At 36.9% G+C, this 17,315-nt stretch overlaps 1 protein-coding gene and 1 non-coding gene across 2 annotated transcripts in view; both read right to left on the bottom strand.

Moving 5' to 3' along the window:
• Nucleotides 1-17,315, bottom strand: part of LOC135079998 (galanin receptor type 3) — a 76,824-nt gene that overhangs the window by 48,646 nt on the left and 10,863 nt on the right. The gene's annotated exons all lie outside the window — the stretch shown is intronic.
• On the bottom strand, nucleotides 7,781-7,852 carry Trnah-gug (transfer RNA histidin (anticodon GUG)). The gene has a single exon. It is a non-coding gene; the product is annotated as a tRNA-His (tRNA).

Genomic DNA, 17,315 nt, shown 5'->3' with positions numbered 1-17,315 from the left:
ACGCCGATTCGATTTGGCCGATTCTTCATACAATTTAAAATCGGGCACAACTATCGGCCAACTAAAAATCAACGGTGTGCGCCTACTCTAAAAATCTATTTATTTGAACGACCATTTTGATTTGAGAACACTGTTCAAATTTCGAACTTTGAATATGCCGAACGTTGTTCCAAAATTGAAAATCACATCTCGTCTCATGACGTGCTGTATCCACTTCAACCACAGACTTTTTTTACTAGGCAGTATGACAAAACGCAAGTGTCAAAGTGAGTCCCGTTCGCGTACGTGCGTCGTAATTTATTCATAAAAATACGTTTTATGTGCAGTTTCGGTTGTTTAGCGTCATAATAATTTACTTTTTTCAAAGACAATACTCAATACTCAATACTCAATACTCAATTCTTTATTGCATCCATAATGTTACAGAGGTGGTATGTATGGTTTTATAAGATACAATTATGGACCCTGTCGGGCACAGCATTCTAAGAGAGGGGAAGAATTTATAAATATTTAATTAATTCAATTATATTATTAATTATATTATTAGTTATTAATTATTTATCACAATAGGTATACAATTAATTTAATAATTGGTATTACTATTACATATAACATATTATTAATTTTGTACTTAGATTATTTTTAAATAAATATTATTCAGTCTACATTATTCAGAATTATTGCACAACACTACTTACTTATTTATTTATATATTAATAAGTATCTGTGTGTGTATGCAGTTTCCAGTGAAACGAATTTCGTGATAACCTATGAGCATTGGTTCTGAAGAACTTCTCATCAAGCTGTCATACAAGGTAAGTGACCTTTCTCTCTATAGATTTTAAGGTGTTCTATTTAGATAATATGAATCCCACCAAAACATTCTGTAAAAAACTAGCCAAGTCTCGATGCAGCTGCTTGTTTATCTTTAAAAAGTAATGAAATCTAGACAAAGTCGTGCCAAGTCTATGGTTCCTTACTGCGATTTCTTTATTATTATAGGTAGTTAATGTTGTGTGACTTGGCTTTGGATAGTTAGCTTTTTAATTTTGCAGTGTAACTAAAATTATTTTATTTTTTTATTACTTCTATAATAAGACGAATAGACTGAATTTATTTAGATAGATATGTCGCTCGATTATGTATCGAAACAATGTTAGTACAGCTATTGCCATACAGTAATTTTCTTTCATCTTAAACCTGTGCAAATTCACTGCTCAAAATGTTTCCATGTTAATTAATATTTTTGAATTTAACGCTCTCAGTGGTAGGCTCATATTTCTCTTAACAACGAAATAAAACATGAAAAGCATTTGCCTGTACATTTCATTTTATAACAACAAAAGAAACAAAAGTGCCTTTACCTAAGTAAATAATGATCTGTATAAAACAAATCTTCCGAATTCAACCCGTTACCTGAGGAAAGTAAACGAATTTTTAAAATTCAACCTCTCCAAATTTTGCTTTGCAAAGAAGGTTAATTTGCTCCCGAAGGAACACGTAACAAAAAAGTGACGACGCAACTTTGTACAGCATATCAGAATAATACATTTTTGTTCCAAAATAATCTCTATTACAAATGAAAAAGATTCCACACTCATAAGCTTATGTTTCATCTGTGTTTACCAAGTGTATTATTATTCTTCGTTATATTATGCAAATACGAATTTTGATGCCGGATTACTCAGTACGTTTGCAAGTGATGGGATATAATATATTATTTTAGGTTTTTTATTTTGTAAGCCTGCTTAAATTGTTTGAAAGAAAGAGTAAGCCGCAGAATATAAGCAAACCGGGTTACGTTTATGTCTCGCCTGTAATTCTGTCTTTCATAATGTATGTAACCTCATAAGCAAGATTAATACAAGGTTTGTTGTTATGGCTGTCGCTTATCTAGTGAAATGACACCGTTATTTTGTCTTCCTGTGGTATATGAACGAGAGTTTTGTTACATATGAAGCAAGCAACTTTAGTTTCTTCACTTAAAACGCGAAAAAGTTTGCGTATGGCAATTCAGGCTTTTTCATGCTTTTCACTAGACGATGCCCTTAATTTTCCCTTAAAAACCTTTGTAACTTAATTTTAAGCCGTTCCTTAAAGTCATTTCTGAGAGAGGAGCCTGTGGCAAATGAACAGACATACACAAATGATTTGTCTTATTAAAAAAGGTGGAAAAGGGTATTTTAATTTAAGTTTGATCCTGTCTCGTTGAAAAGCTGCGGTTAGCAACATAATTATTGAGCTAACTGCTTTTATAAGAATGACTTCAGTGCCTCCAATATTCTGTAGCATTTTTTATAAAAGTCTGCTCTAAAACACTGGAAATTCCCCATAATAGCAACAGATTATCAAAGTGCTCGAAATAAATCAGTCTTACAAAGTGGACGTGTTATCGGGCTCGTCTGCAAATTGTCAGTGATTGTGCGCGCGAGTTTGTTGCTTATGGCGAGCGTGCGGCACAGTAATATCAACTAGTATTCCGTGAGTGCAACAAAGTGAAAGTAAATCGGACCGGCCGCAACGTCTCGCTCGCCACGTCGCGCGGGACGCCCTCCTGCACCCCCGCCACGATAAGAGACAGTCGACATAATTGCCGTCCCTCTCTCACTCCGCTGCGGCTGCTCTCATCGGGACCGCCCCTCGCCTGAGTCACTCGTGCGTACGTAAGATAACGTAATGAATAAACAACACCGATCTGCGCATCAATGCGCCGCTTGCAAATCGGTTATTGAAGATCATGATTATATGGAATGTCACACATGTTCGGCCTTCTATCATGGCCTTTGCATCGGTATATCGCCTAAAGAGTTAGAGAATCTTTCGTCCGACATCAAGTCGAGCTGGTTGTGTCCAGAATGTCGTAACAAACAACCGCGAAGCGACAATTCGAATACGCCGGTCCGGCCCACTTCCATGGGCGCGCGCGCCGATCCAAACGTGACCGTGCGCCTTGGGAAACGGGGCCCGACTAAAAAGCCGAACGCGGCTGCTCCCGCATCTGCGCCGACCGCGCCCGCGGCCGGTTGCTCGGGCGCGTGCGTCTCGCGCGCAGAGTTGCGGACCATTATGCAAGAGGAACTGCAGGGATTTGTAAAGGAATGCGTAAGGGAGTTAAAAAGCGATATAAACAGGGAATTGGGAGCCATTAGAAGCGAGGTAGGTTCCTTGAAGGAATCAATGAATTTTATAAGCGAATCCTTTGATGGCTTCAACACAGAAATAGCCACCTGGAAAAGCAAACTCGAGTCCATCACGAAGGAGAAAGAATCCATCCGCAACGAATTGAATATTATCACAAGTCGATTCAATCAGCTCGAACAAATCTCCCGCGCCTCAAATTTAGAAATTCAATGCGTCCCGGAGCGGAAAACTGAGAATCTTTTAACCATCATCAAACAATTGGGTAAAACCGTGTCCTGCCCTATCAGCGAATCGGATATTTCCTATTGCTCGCGCGTCGCGAAAAAGAACCCTGATAGTCCTCGCCCCCGCTCAATTCTGATAAAACTGAACAGTCCTCGCTCCCGGGATACCCTTCTGGCTGCTTCAATCAAGTACAATAAATCCCACCCTCAGGATAGATTGAACACGGGGCACCTGGGCTTCGGGACCGATAAGAAGACCGCGATTTACGTCACTGAGAACCTATCGCCAGAAAATAAGCTCCTCCATGCTGCAGCGCGCGCCAAAGCTAAGGAGCTGCAATACAAACACGTCTGGGTTCGTGGAGGACGTATTTACATGCGTAGGACGGACACGTCAGAGTATGTACTTGTACGTAACGTATCGACACTGGAACAGTTAACCTAAGTGAATATTGTATAATTATTTATTTACTCTCTTAAGCTAAGCGTGTAGTAATTAAAGATTAAAATTCGATAATTTAAGTATTTATAATCAGAACGTCCGTGGCCTTCGCACGAAGACCACGGAATTTTACAAAAATGTATTGTGTACTGACTATGACGTCATATGCTTGTGTGAGACATGGCTTAACAGCTTGATTTATGACGGGGAGCTATTCGATGACCGGTACTTGGTGTATAGGCGTGACCGCGAGACTAGCGGCTTTCACACTGTCAAATCTGGTGGCGGGGTGCTCATTGCGGTGTCTAAACGTATTGGTTCTAGAAGGTTGCCCCATTTGGAAAGCGACTGCGAGGACTTGTGGGTCGAGTTGGAAATGCGCAGTACAAGTGGCTCTACTGATAAGTTGTTATTATGTGGTGTTTATCTTCCGTCACCTATACAAAAAAATATTTTAGATTGTTACATCAATAACACTAACCGCGTTTTTGAATCGAATGCACGGACCTTGATCTTAGGCGACTTTAATTTGGGTAACATTTGTTGGAACAACGAAAACTATACGCCTACACCTAATTACACCGCAGGGATTCCATTAGATAATACTTTGCTCGATTTCATCGCCCTGAACAGTCTTACACAGTTTAATAGCATCTTAAATGATAGAGGTAGGATTCTGGACCTTGTTCTTTCCAACATAGCGGTCAAAGGTGTTGTTCGTAGTGACTTCACATTAAGTAATCTCGATTCCCATCATCCTGCCCTGAAGGTGACCGTCTCTTGCTGCGACCCCTGTAGTCTACCGCCGAACGCCGCAAACAGAAGATTCAACTTCTACAAGGCGGACTATGACAAAATAGTTAGGCATTTGAACACAATACCTTGGGAACATGAACTATCTTCATCTTCAGTCGATGTCATGGTCGACTCATTTAATAGAATATTAAAAGAAACAATTGCTAGGCACGTTCCTAAATCCAAACCAATCTCAAAAAAGTATCCAGTTTGGTATACAACTGAGCTCATTCGACTTTTAAAGGAAAAATACAAGCTACGTGTCAAGTTCCGCAAATACAAAAATCCTCTGGACGAGCTTGCTCTGCGCTCGCTCAAGGGAAGATGCGTTGAATTGATAGATACGTGTCATAAAAAATATCTCACCGATTTAGAAGACTCTCTTAGCGAAAACCCGAAATTATTTTGGACATTTTTAAAAAATAAAAAACGAAATAGTAACTCCTATCCGTCATCCATGACCCTCGATGACAGCATGGCGGACAGTGGCGAGGGTATATGCGACTTGTTTGCCTCTTTCTTTGCCTCAGTATATAAGACCTGCTCCCATTTACCCGTGACTTCTAATGACCAAATTATCACGACGAATTACCTCGTAAACCTGCAATTTTCACAGCAAGAAGTACTTAAATCTCTAGACAAAATAGATCGGCGCAAGGGAGCTGGACCCGATGGTATACCGCCTTTGTTTGTGTTCATTTGTCGCAAAGCGTTATCTCTGCCTCTTACTTTAATTTTCAATACATCTTTGAGGACAGGTATTTTTCCTTCAGCCTGGAAGGAGGCACGAGTGGTCCCCATCTTTAAGTCAGGTGACGTCGGTTCAGTTAAAAACTATCGACCAATATCGATTCTTTGTGTATTTGGCAAGGTGTTCGAGTCCATGGTGTGCCCTGCGCTTGCTTGGCATATAAAACAGATAATTTCACCCCAACAATCCGGCTTCTTGACTTCTCGCTCTACCACCACTAATCTTGCCTCATTTGTCGAGTATGTTTCGGTCTCTCTTGACTCACGCTTATCAGTGGATACCATTTACACAGACATCAGTAAGGCTTTTGACACCGTGGATCATAATATCCTAGTACACAAACTCTCTACATTCGGTATTTCTGGTAATCTTCTTGAATGGTTCTCCTCTTATCTTAGACAGAGGAATTCGAGGGTGGTGGTGAACGGCTATTCTTCGCGGCCATTCTTGTCAACATCCGGCGTGCCTCAGGGTTCCCATCTTGGCCCGGTCCTCTTTAACATGTTCATAAATGACATAACTTCCAGCTTCAATCACGCTAAGTGTTTTCTGTATGCAGATGACATGAAACTAGCTATGCAAATCAGAGATCAGAATGACACTTTATTATTGCAGGAGGACTTGGATGGTCTGGCTCGGTGGTGCACCAAAAACCAATTATTCTTAAACCTTAATAAGTGTCATTTTATCAGATTCTCAAGAAGGAAAGAAGTTCAGCTGCCAACTTATAATATTGATGGCCACCACTTGGTGGAGGTGGAATCTATTCGCGATTTGGGAGTTATCTTGGATAGGAAACTGCGTTTCCATAAACACATCGACCATATCGTCACCAAGGCTTTTCAGATGCTCGGCTTCGTCTTGCGCAGTACGAAGGAATTCAAAAAACCCTCCACTAAAGTGCTTTTGTACAGGTCCTTGGTCCGCTCTGGTCTCGAATATTGCAGTCAGATCTGGTCACCACATTACGATGTTCACATAAAGCGTATAGAGCGCGTTCAGAAACGTTTTTTGTGGCATTTATCATACCAGACTAGAATGGCAAAGGAGCTGCCCTCATATGGAGAGCGACTGGCCTACTTCAAACTGCACAGCTTGCGGGAGCGCAGGATGCTCTTGGATTGTATGCTATTGTATAAACTCATCAACGGAGCCGTCGATTGTCCCTCACTTTTGAGCTCAATTAATTTTAACGTACCGCTTAAGCTCCCACGTTCCTGCAAGTATGTCCCCTTCGCAACAAAATTTAGTAAAACCAATCTGGGTTACCACGCCACCATGAGCAGACTGCAAAGGGAGTACAACAGACTGTGCAAAGCATGTGACGTCGACATCTTTCATCATAAGCCATTGAAATTCAGGCGCTCTGTGCTGAGGTCCCTTACAGCCACAGCAAATAATGTAAAAGAAATTTATTCATAATGTTCATTACATTTCAATTTTTCACTGTGTTACCTACTATCTCTTAGTTCTCATATTTGCAACTGTCCACATTGCATGCCGTGGCAGCCTTTAATTAAGACAGCACTTAGTTTTAAGCACTTTTAGTTATAGTAATTTCATGTATGCGTGTTTGTCTTGTTGGTTGTCCTAATAAATAAAATAAATAAAAAATAAAATAAATAAATAAATGCGCCATTCCCGCAGATTTAAGGCAATTTCATCCCGCGAATCGACGGTTTTAAGCACTTCACCTTAATGCCCCAGCGTTAGGCGGCGGTGTTTTGGCTCTGGTTTTCTCTACTTACGCGTATATCAGCTTTAAGTCACACGGTATTTACAAGTGTGTTGTAGACAGACTTGTAATATTTCCTTAGCAACACGCGTGATCAGTGTAGCTTTACATGAGAATGTAGTTTTTTAAAGAATGAGGTAGAGAATTTTAATAAGTTTTCATTTAGGTAACATTCTAGACTTTGCTGAAAGTTGCGTAAGCTTTATTAAATACACTATTAGCTGACTTAGGCTGGGTTGCACCATCTTACTTTGACTTTAACAAACGTCAAAAATCTGTCAAACTCCATACAAAATACACCGGTTATCGCAGTATGCGTCGGCTGTCTGTGTGCTGAGGCTATGCGCCTTCTTTTCCTCTGCAAATGGACTCCGCAGAATACCAGTCACCGTGACGAGCTCTGTGCCGTCACTGCCTTTACTGAGCGGAGCCCAATTTGGTACCAAAATTATATATTTTTTTTTTTAAATTGTATATATTTTTTGTTTTGTATTAGAATAAGTTAAATATTGTGTAGGTTTTTAAGTGCATGTAATTTGGTGCCAAATAAACATTTTTTCTTTCTTTCTTTCTTTCTTTCTAATAGTTACGGTCAAATTTAGGTGGTGCAACTCAGCCTTAATAACAAGGAAGTAGGTACCACAGTAATCTAACAAAATGCAAAAAATTGCCCCGCCGAGACAGTGAGACACTGCCGTGACCAGGATTCGAACCTGGGTTACTACGGCCACAACGTAGGGTCCTAACCACTAGACGATCACGGCTACCGGGGCTGGTGCCTGAGTTGTCAAATACCAGCATCAGTTCTGTCCAGTTCTTGTTTTGTTGCCGAAATAAGAGCACTTTCACTTGCGAGATAACGACAAGTCGGCGTTGGCGCAGTAGTGTGGCCAATCGCATTGAATACTGTAGTATCATTAAGTTTGATATTATCTATACTAATGTTATTTCTAATCAAAGGATTCCTAGAATACTTTACAAAAATCAAGCAATGCGGCTTAACCAAAATCAGCCCTAGTAGACCTTTCAGGATTTTTGCTACCTACATGAAGTGACTACTTATAGTTGAAGCAACGCAGACTTGAAAAAATCCCCCTGTATATCCATTAAGCTACAACGTACAAGCAATTTATTCCGGTAATACATTTTGGATTTGCATGCGGGTTTTCTTGGGTACGCCCCGTGTCCCTTGGGTCCACAAAGTCTCAGGAAACGTCTTTTAAAATCCATTTGTTTACAATGTGTTTTGGTCCCGTTACATTTTCAGGGGTTTCACGAGTATTAGCCTCCTTTTGAATGTTGCCAAGTTTCTCCCATGGGCTTGAAAAATCGGTTTGGTAACTGACAAAACGTTTGGAGTTACGTATGTTGTAGAGAAAACCGGTATGTTTAATAACTTGATATGTAAAAACGGTTAAATTAATAAGGCCTTAAATTAAGTGTTCACATACAAAATAATGTAACTTATATTCATATTTTCATCTTAAATATTTACCTTTAATCAAACTTAGATCTCGTCAACAGGTGACCTAGATAGGGGAACAGTATTCTTTACCATTATCTCCAGTATTGGCCTTCACCGAACAGCGTATCTTTAAATTATGTTCGAGATAGATCAACCTCTAAACAAAGTAATAAAACAAAGTCACTCTTTTCATAAGTTTATGGTTCTCCTAAACAAAGTCTGGCGAGACAGATTATCTTATGGAATAGCAAAATCAAGACAGATGTTGAGGGAGAAAAAAAAAGACTCTTTAACCCAGCCAAAGTCAACAGCTGATGGCAGCTAAAACTATAATAAGCAGTGGATTTTATAGATACTAGAAATAAATAAATTTTAAAACCACGCAAATTTAACTCAATTTTATTAATTTTATTTTAAAATGGCATAAAATAGAGGATTTCATCTGTGATTGGATTAGTATCTATAGAACTCTACTCTATCTAGCGTCTCGCTTGACCGTTTCAGGTACCTGTTAATATTGTAAAGTTGAAATTAAGTTAGCTATATGAATTATTCTGTGCTGCCTTATTGAGAAATAAACTTTGCACAGTAGTGCATATAACTTATAATAAGTTTTCTGCAAAAAGTATGACTCTATCCGGCAAAAGTTTTAATATTTCATCATCCAGCTACTCGCATGTTATCTAGTTTTGTATTCCGTTTGCTATTTCACCCGCGTCACTATTTGGACGTCCTAGTTGGCAAACAAGGCTTGTTTGTATCAGCACTTTTGTAGTATGTTTTGTTTGTTTATTTACGGTCAATGTTGCAAAAAAGCTGCAGAATCATCGACATAGTTTCGCTGTTGATGAATGAGTTTTGTAGGAAAAACCATGACATATTACTATTAGAACATGCATGCAAAGTTTCTCCCATTAAAGTAGGGTAACCATGTAATAAATTATTCTGGAACAAATTGCATAGAATTTAAATCTTAATTAATTTTGTAACAAAAACATAAAACTAACATTGTTATCATTTAAAATAATCCTTTTATTTTTGCCATGTTTAGCAGGGTCCTGTTAAAAAAAAATATAGATTCTTATCATGGAAAAGCGATAAAGAAATTGAATTTCAAATACTTGGAATTTGTTTACCGAAACATCAGTGAATGTATTTTTACATAAATAAATTTTATTTTTGTTGCTAATCATACTCCTAATTTGACATAGGGAAAATAAGTATAAAAATTCACCAAAACTTGCTCCTGAATATGTCGAAGGAATACGAATTACGAACAAACTTTTACTGACTTTTAGCATCTCCACCCCGACCTCAGTACACCGAACTTTGTCCGTGTGAATAGCCAGTAATTCTGTCAAACTTCTGACAAACTGGCAACTCTTTCCCCTGGGACGTGGATATTAAACGTATTTAAGAAGATTGGCCGTCTTTATAGAGAAGTTCTTAAGTTGCGAGATTGTGTTACAAATCACCTTTGATTCGTAGTTCAATCTCGTAACTGAAGAACTACTTTACTACATTATTATGTTTAGCATGGTTACGGACAAGATGAAGTAATCTAGCTAGCTTACAGAACCTTAAAAATAGTAAGTAACTCTTAACACTTGTAATATTTAAGAAGTATTAGTAATTTGTGAAATAACAAACTACTAATAATCTTTTAAAAAAATTAAACATAAATTATGTCAGTATACTCTAACTAGAACACCTATTATTGTTTGAATCTTAATATTAGTCTATTAAAAGCGTTCCGTTTTCATTGAATAATTCAGCCTACGCCTAAGTTTTCTATTTCATTATTACAATTGTGTCAAAATACCAAGAAATAAGCTAAGGCAATTAATCTTTATAAAGGTAATTTATGAAAGTTAGATTAATTTATCTTCATTATTAATTTACATTTCGGCTCGTACTCATTTCTGCAAACAAAATATCTGTTAAAGCAAAGTTTTCAAATTAGATATTTGTGGTTTATCCGCCTATTTCTTGAAAGGGATCAATAGCGTTGACTTTATATAAATTAACCTTTATTAACTAGGTCTTGGAAATCAGTTTAGTGAAGCGTCTATTATTCAAATTAGCTACATATTTTTCAGCTACATTGCCAGACTCATTTTTATTTATGAAGTAGGTAGGTAGGTAGTACCTAAAAACAATATTATCAGAGCTGACGACGGTGCAGTTCCTAAAGCAACTTGAGAGAACAACTAATAAAAAGTCAAAAAAAAAGCACACGATTTTTTCTGACAACCGAATCCGATATCCCTGATAGTAATCCTGACAGGTCAACCAATATTGTCAAAACTTGATTGTCAACCGCTATAAATAGCTGTGGCTAGCACAGAATATATTTACCGCCCTGCGGGTGCAGAATTAATTCGGGAGAATAATTGATGTTTATTAACAAAATTAAGGCGTCGCGAACACCCTGCATAATCGCGGCAGACTTTCAACCCTTCGAACTTTACACTGTTATGATTTAAGGAAGGCATTTGTGATTCCTGGAAATTATTTCCGATTTGGGGAAGTTATTCGGATTGTTTCGTAAGGAACAAAGGAACTTCTAAGTATGCGTGCTTTAATAAATAAGTAAGGTCAAACATTTAATGGATCTACTAACTCCAGTTGAACCAATTTTCAATATTAATGTAGAGTCTGGTGTGCTGTTTACTATAATTTTAGCTATGATTAACGAAAGTACAACAATGAAACTGCATCTGTTAGATCTCAACACCGCGCCAGCACCACCGAATCGAAGCCAGAAACGAAATTGGTGCCTTTTTCTGCTGCAGTAAACTGCAGCTGCTGCACAATAAACTTTATTGCAAGCGAACAAGGTTCAGCATTCAACGAGTACCTACATTTCCCTATGTTGCTTATATCCACAAAAATATTTACCGAGAAAAATATTGCCATCCCAAAAAATTTCGCTTTTAGTTAAGAGAATTCCACTAGTCCCCGGTATTAATGGAAAGCCTACCTTTGAGGATTTGTCCAGCGAGCCTTAACAATAATTCCATGGGCATTGTATCGGATAATAAGGACAGATATTAAATAAAAAATGCTTCTTTAAGGTCCCTATGTACCTATTCTTCCCTATAAATACACAGTTGATCGAGATTACGCAAAACTTGTGATTCATCAATCGATTTTTCTATTACAAAATAAATGTGAAAATTAAATACGAAATAGGTAAGTCAATAAAATGAAATAAAATAACAACATGAACAAATCTTGCAACGCATGCTATTGTTCTAAAGCTAATGAAAAATATATAATGTATAATTTCAAAAATTTTGTATGTATTTCTATCGCAACGAAGAAAAATTAAAACTTAAATTTTAAATCCTCTCATGGGAAATAATTTCTGTATTCATATGAATATGCTCATCATTCTATGCACTTGCAAATTGAATAAAAGGAAAACAAGCTCAGAATATTATTCTCGTCTAAGAGTAAAACGAGTTGATTTTGAAGCAAACTCACGGTTTACAAAGCTCACCCAATGAGATTGTACAATACACAAACAACAACAGAAGAGAGAATATTTCCTCCCGCATTTTATACACTTCACTATTTTCTTAGTGCTTAAGGAAAATACTAAGTTTACCGCATTAAGGTTATAAACATCTCAAAGAATATCATAAAGTTCAAGTTGTTACTAAGTAATAAATTCAGCAGCAAATTTCCTGGAAATTTTAAAAGTAATTATAAGTTTTCAAGAAAAGCTATTAAATGGCACGGATGACAGCACATCAAGGTAATACTGAGACATTAAATGGATTGTAATAGATGTTATTTGGCAACAAAAATGTATTTAATATTTTGCCTGTGACTTTGTTTATAAGAGTCCATAATAGTGCCCCATTACCTCCGATCCATCAACTGAAACTTTTCCTATATGGCTTACAAAAGAAAGATTTTTAGCCTTTACTCAATCATACCAGGCGACGCGCACAATGACAAAACACTACCTTTTAAAACAAGACTAGGTAATAACATAACCACAAACCTTTGATTGTGTGTGTGTGTGTACCTATTTAGTCAGCTTATGGTGGTTCGCATACCAACAACGTCTGCGGTTTGGGTTCGAATCTCGCGGGGGAAAATAATGAAAGGCTCTATCATAATTGAAACAGCTAATCAGAGATCCCTGTAGGGTAATTCAAGTGCAATCTGTCATTTCAATCTATTCTATTTGTCATTTAGCTTGTTTAATCTGTGCTCAATAAAGTGCACAATATTTAAGCAGGATATGGTTGCACGCGGATTTTTAGAGAGTTAAATCTTTTGGCCAATAGAAAACGTCATAATAGTTATTATATGAACTGGGATTGGTCAATGACTTTTGAAATTAAAATCCGATGGCCTGAAAAAATCGGTTTTCCAACAAACGTCAAGGAGGTTTAGCTATTTATCCATCGAAGTTAATAAGGGAGAAGACATAAGACTAATTTTATTATTTGCCTGCCGCGACCCGGTTTTTACGAACAATGACGATGACGAACGATGAACCAGTAACGAGGAGCACACTTAGCAATGCTTCCAGGTTGCGCCTCGGTATCAATTAAGTAACATTTTTCGTTAAGTTTACTTTATGGCCAACTAAAGGACTTTTGCCGTCTCCATGGACAAACTCGAAGTATGATAACTACAGTCATTGTCAAAATTTTGCACTGCCATTGCCGCTGGATACCATATATCGCTACTATATTCATAGATAATAGACTTTCAGTTAATTGTCAAAATTGACATTGTTTTTTAAATAACAACAAATGGTATGAATTTTTAAATGTGATATTTTTATAAAGGTAAGTCCCCAAAACAACATTTGATAGCCTATTTTCTTTCGTTGGCATCTAAGTTCCTGTTTTCTACATATATGTTACTACTACCTATTTGATAAGTAACTAAAAACTTTGTCATTTTTTCCGTGTGAACAAAAGTCCTACAATAAATCACCTATTTTTACCTAGTAGGTATACCCTTCATATTTATGCTAGACGTGTTGCAAAGACAATAATAATTATTATTAGCATAGCATGCCATAGGTACTACTCGTACCTATGTACGTGTGGAATGGCTCACATACTACCCGTTCGCGCTAAGTTTGCCGCCCTTCTGACCGACCGCACCAACAAACCACACTACCAGTAGTGTCGTGGGGAATATTTTTTCCCTTCGTGGGGAATATTTTTTCCCTTCTACACTACCAAGCCAGTAGTGTCCTGGGTAATGGGTTATTTATAAGGACCATACATCTTCATTCCCATCGACACTACTCCATAACTAAACGCGCGTCCCCTCCCCCAACCGCGATTCAAGGCAATCGGTTAGTGATTAAACGCAATTAATGTGTCTTATTTTATGCAAATACACAATTCTTATCAATATTAATAAATAAAAAACATTCTAAATATAGTTTGTTATAGTTATAGACGTTTCCCTTCGAGTGACGTCATATCGCCAGCGGCAAACTTAAAGCGAATGGATAGTAATTAAGCTGTAAATACCTACCTATACCCTTGAGCCATGTGCGTGTGGACTGAGTTACTTAGGGCTGTTATGGATATTATGTAGTTTCGGTTATGGATACGGTTACGGATATAGGAATAATATTATACCGGTTTCGGTTACGGATATTTTTTTCGGTTCATTCATGGCCGCACACTTTACATCGAATAAATAATATAATAATAGAATTTATACTAGATGGCATTATAAAGGTAAATCAGACTGTTTTGCCTTTACATATAATGCTATACAAAAACAATTAAAACTGCCTACATCCGAAACTTTTAAATCGGTTACGGTTTCGGATAACCGAAAGTTTCGGTTACGGATATCCCTGGACAGAGTGATCTTTTTTTTAAAAAAACTCATCCAACACAACCAAATTTTGAGAGGATTTAGGATATAACTGTGAAAACTTCATAGTAAGGTATTCAATTTGTGAAACCTAAACATCGAAAGCTATAACTAATTTAATAAATCTACTGTCTGGGCAGCGCAGTTCTTTCACAATTATTCAAGTTTTATTTATTCATTCATTCATTTAATTTAAAGCAAGAAGTTATGAAGAAACAAATTTTATGGCTTAACTGCTCTAACTTGCTCAAAACTAAACAAATGTACATTATAGAGCTGCTTCAATAAAACAAGGAGGTATGAATTTTTTAATATTTTTATTTTTTTTTGGCAGCCTTTACTAGGCAGATTTAGTGGAGAACCTTCTGTTCTCTATTAAACAAAATCTTTTAATTAATATTATACACACTTGATTGCTTCCCTTCTTGCCAGTCTGGTGAATGCATGCGCATTAAGTAAATCAAATAAATTGTTAAAATGCTCCAGAAAAGTGGCTGTTGCAACAGATCCTGCAGGCAGCTCATCTAAAACAATATTACAAGTTTTAGTTAAGTAATCAGATATTTTGACAGCATTTCTTAAAATAAAGAAAAGGGAGAAGAAACTAAGAAGATAATAATTTGATAGATAAGTTATCCAAACAATATATTGGGCACTAGCGGCCGCCCGCGACTTTGTATGCGTGGATCCTGTTTTACCCCTATAGCCTATAATGTTATTCTGTGTTATAAAAAATAATACTGTAAGGTTTCATTAAAATCCGTTCAGTAGTTTTTGCGTGAAAGAGTAACAAACTCAAACATCCATACGGACATCCAGACATCCAAACTTTCGCATATACAGGGTGTCCCGTAATGTAACGTCAAGCCGGAACTGGGTGTTGAGGCAAGTTGTGCTGGTTATCAGAAAAATATAAAAAAAAATCTATGTGGCATATTTTAAAAATAATAGGCATTTAAAAAAAATCAAAAAATTCTACTCCAGGTAACGGTCCTTTTGCTCGTGTTGCCACAAATCTTCACTTTTTCCAAATTTTTTTTTTGTTATGTAACCCTGAATAATGCTTCTCTAAATTGATATCAAAATTACAAAACCGGCTGCTCCAGCTTGGACGAAAAAAATACATTATTCCCAAAAAAAATTTCAAAATAAAAATTTTGCCTAGTTTAAACTGACTGTACTGAAAAAAAATTGTACTACGCGAGTATGGCAAGTGACGTCATAATTTGGCGCATTTAGTAAGGATTCCAAAATGGTATAACACTTGGTAAATTCTTGCTGTAATTGTCGACAATTTTTGGTTTTTTGGAAATAATCCCATTTTTAACTTTATCTACCTTGGTTAAAAATGATTATTGTAATGAAACCAAAATTCACAGAAACAGAACAGAAACTTTTGTCACCATGACAGTAATTAGTAGTTGACATACTGTGACAAAAGTCACCCGTGCGCGCGCGCCTTTACTACCTGCCCTACCTGCACTTGTACTTGGTAACAGGGATAATAAGGATATGAAGTTTCGGTTATGGATACGGTTACGGATATTAGAATAATATTATACCGGTTTCGGTTACGGTCACGGATATGAAATCATTTCAGATTATCCGAAAGTCTCGGATAATTTCGGTTACGGAATTATTAGAATTTCAAAAATGTAGGTATAATACAAATAGCAAGATGCTGCGTGAGCGTGACCCACATAGCTACTTTATGTACCAACTAAGACGACACCTATGTATGATAAAGGTAAAACAGGCTGGCATATTAGATGGTGCCAGCGAATGCCAGACAAGTTGGTAACAAATATTAAGATTTAAGGTACTATTCCAAGACGGGCCGCAGACCGCAAACTGCAAAACTATGAAATCGGCAGCGCGGCATTGCAGCTGCGGCGTGTATACTGCAAATTTTTATAGAGTTTTGCAGTTTGGCCTTTATCCGAAACTATCCGTAACTTTTGAATCAGTTTCGGTTACGGTTATGGACATTTTTTATTTCGGATATCCGATAGTTTCGGTTACGGTTACGGATATCCATAACATCCCTGCTTGGTAAGATGGCCCTCTCCGTCCCGCTCATACCTTTTAAAATGGCTTCTACACCTCCCTTAAGCCAGAAACTTAAATTTTGGGCACATTAGAATAATATTTTTAACCAAGGTAGATAAAGTTAAAAACGGGATTATTTCCAATAAACAAAAATTGTCGACAATTACAGCAAGATTTTACAAAGTGTTATACCATTTTGGAATCCTTACTAAATGCGCCAAATTATGACGTCACTTGCCACACTCGCGTAGTACAATTTTTTTTCAGTACAGTCAGTTTAAACTAGGCAAAATTTTTATTTTGATATTTTTTTTGGGAATAATGTATTTTTTTCATCCAAGTTGGAGCAGCTGGTTTTGTAATTTTGATAACAATTTAGAGAAGCATTATTCAGGGTTACATAACAAAAAAAAATTTGGAAAAAGTGAAGATTTGTGGCAACACGAGTAAAAGGACCGTCACCTGGAGTAGAATTTTTTGATTTTTTTTAAATGCCTATTATTTTTAAAATATGCCACATAGATTTTTTTTTATATTTTTCTGATAACCAGCACAACTTGCCTCAACACCCAGTTCCGGCTTGACGTTACATTACGGGACACCCTGTATAATATTAGTAGGATGTTAATGACTTTTATACAATAATACTATAAAGTTTCAACAAAATCCCTTCAGTAGTTTTTGCGTGAGAGTAACATTCATAATACTCTTTTAATTTAATTTTAATTTGTACACCGCAAAGGTAAGACATGTTGATACCATTTTAAATGCTGACTTAACACCTTGTGTAGGTACCTACACATGTTTGAACAAATAAATGTATCTTTATCTTTATACTCGCA

The sequence above is a fragment of the Ostrinia nubilalis genome, chromosome 1 (assembly GCF_963855985.1).
Source record: "Ostrinia nubilalis chromosome 1, ilOstNubi1.1, whole genome shotgun sequence".
Classification (NCBI taxonomy): domain Eukaryota; kingdom Metazoa; phylum Arthropoda; class Insecta; order Lepidoptera; family Crambidae; genus Ostrinia; species Ostrinia nubilalis.
The sequence above is the reverse complement of the archived record's forward strand: the minus strand, read 5'-3'. Positions and strand labels throughout refer to the sequence as shown.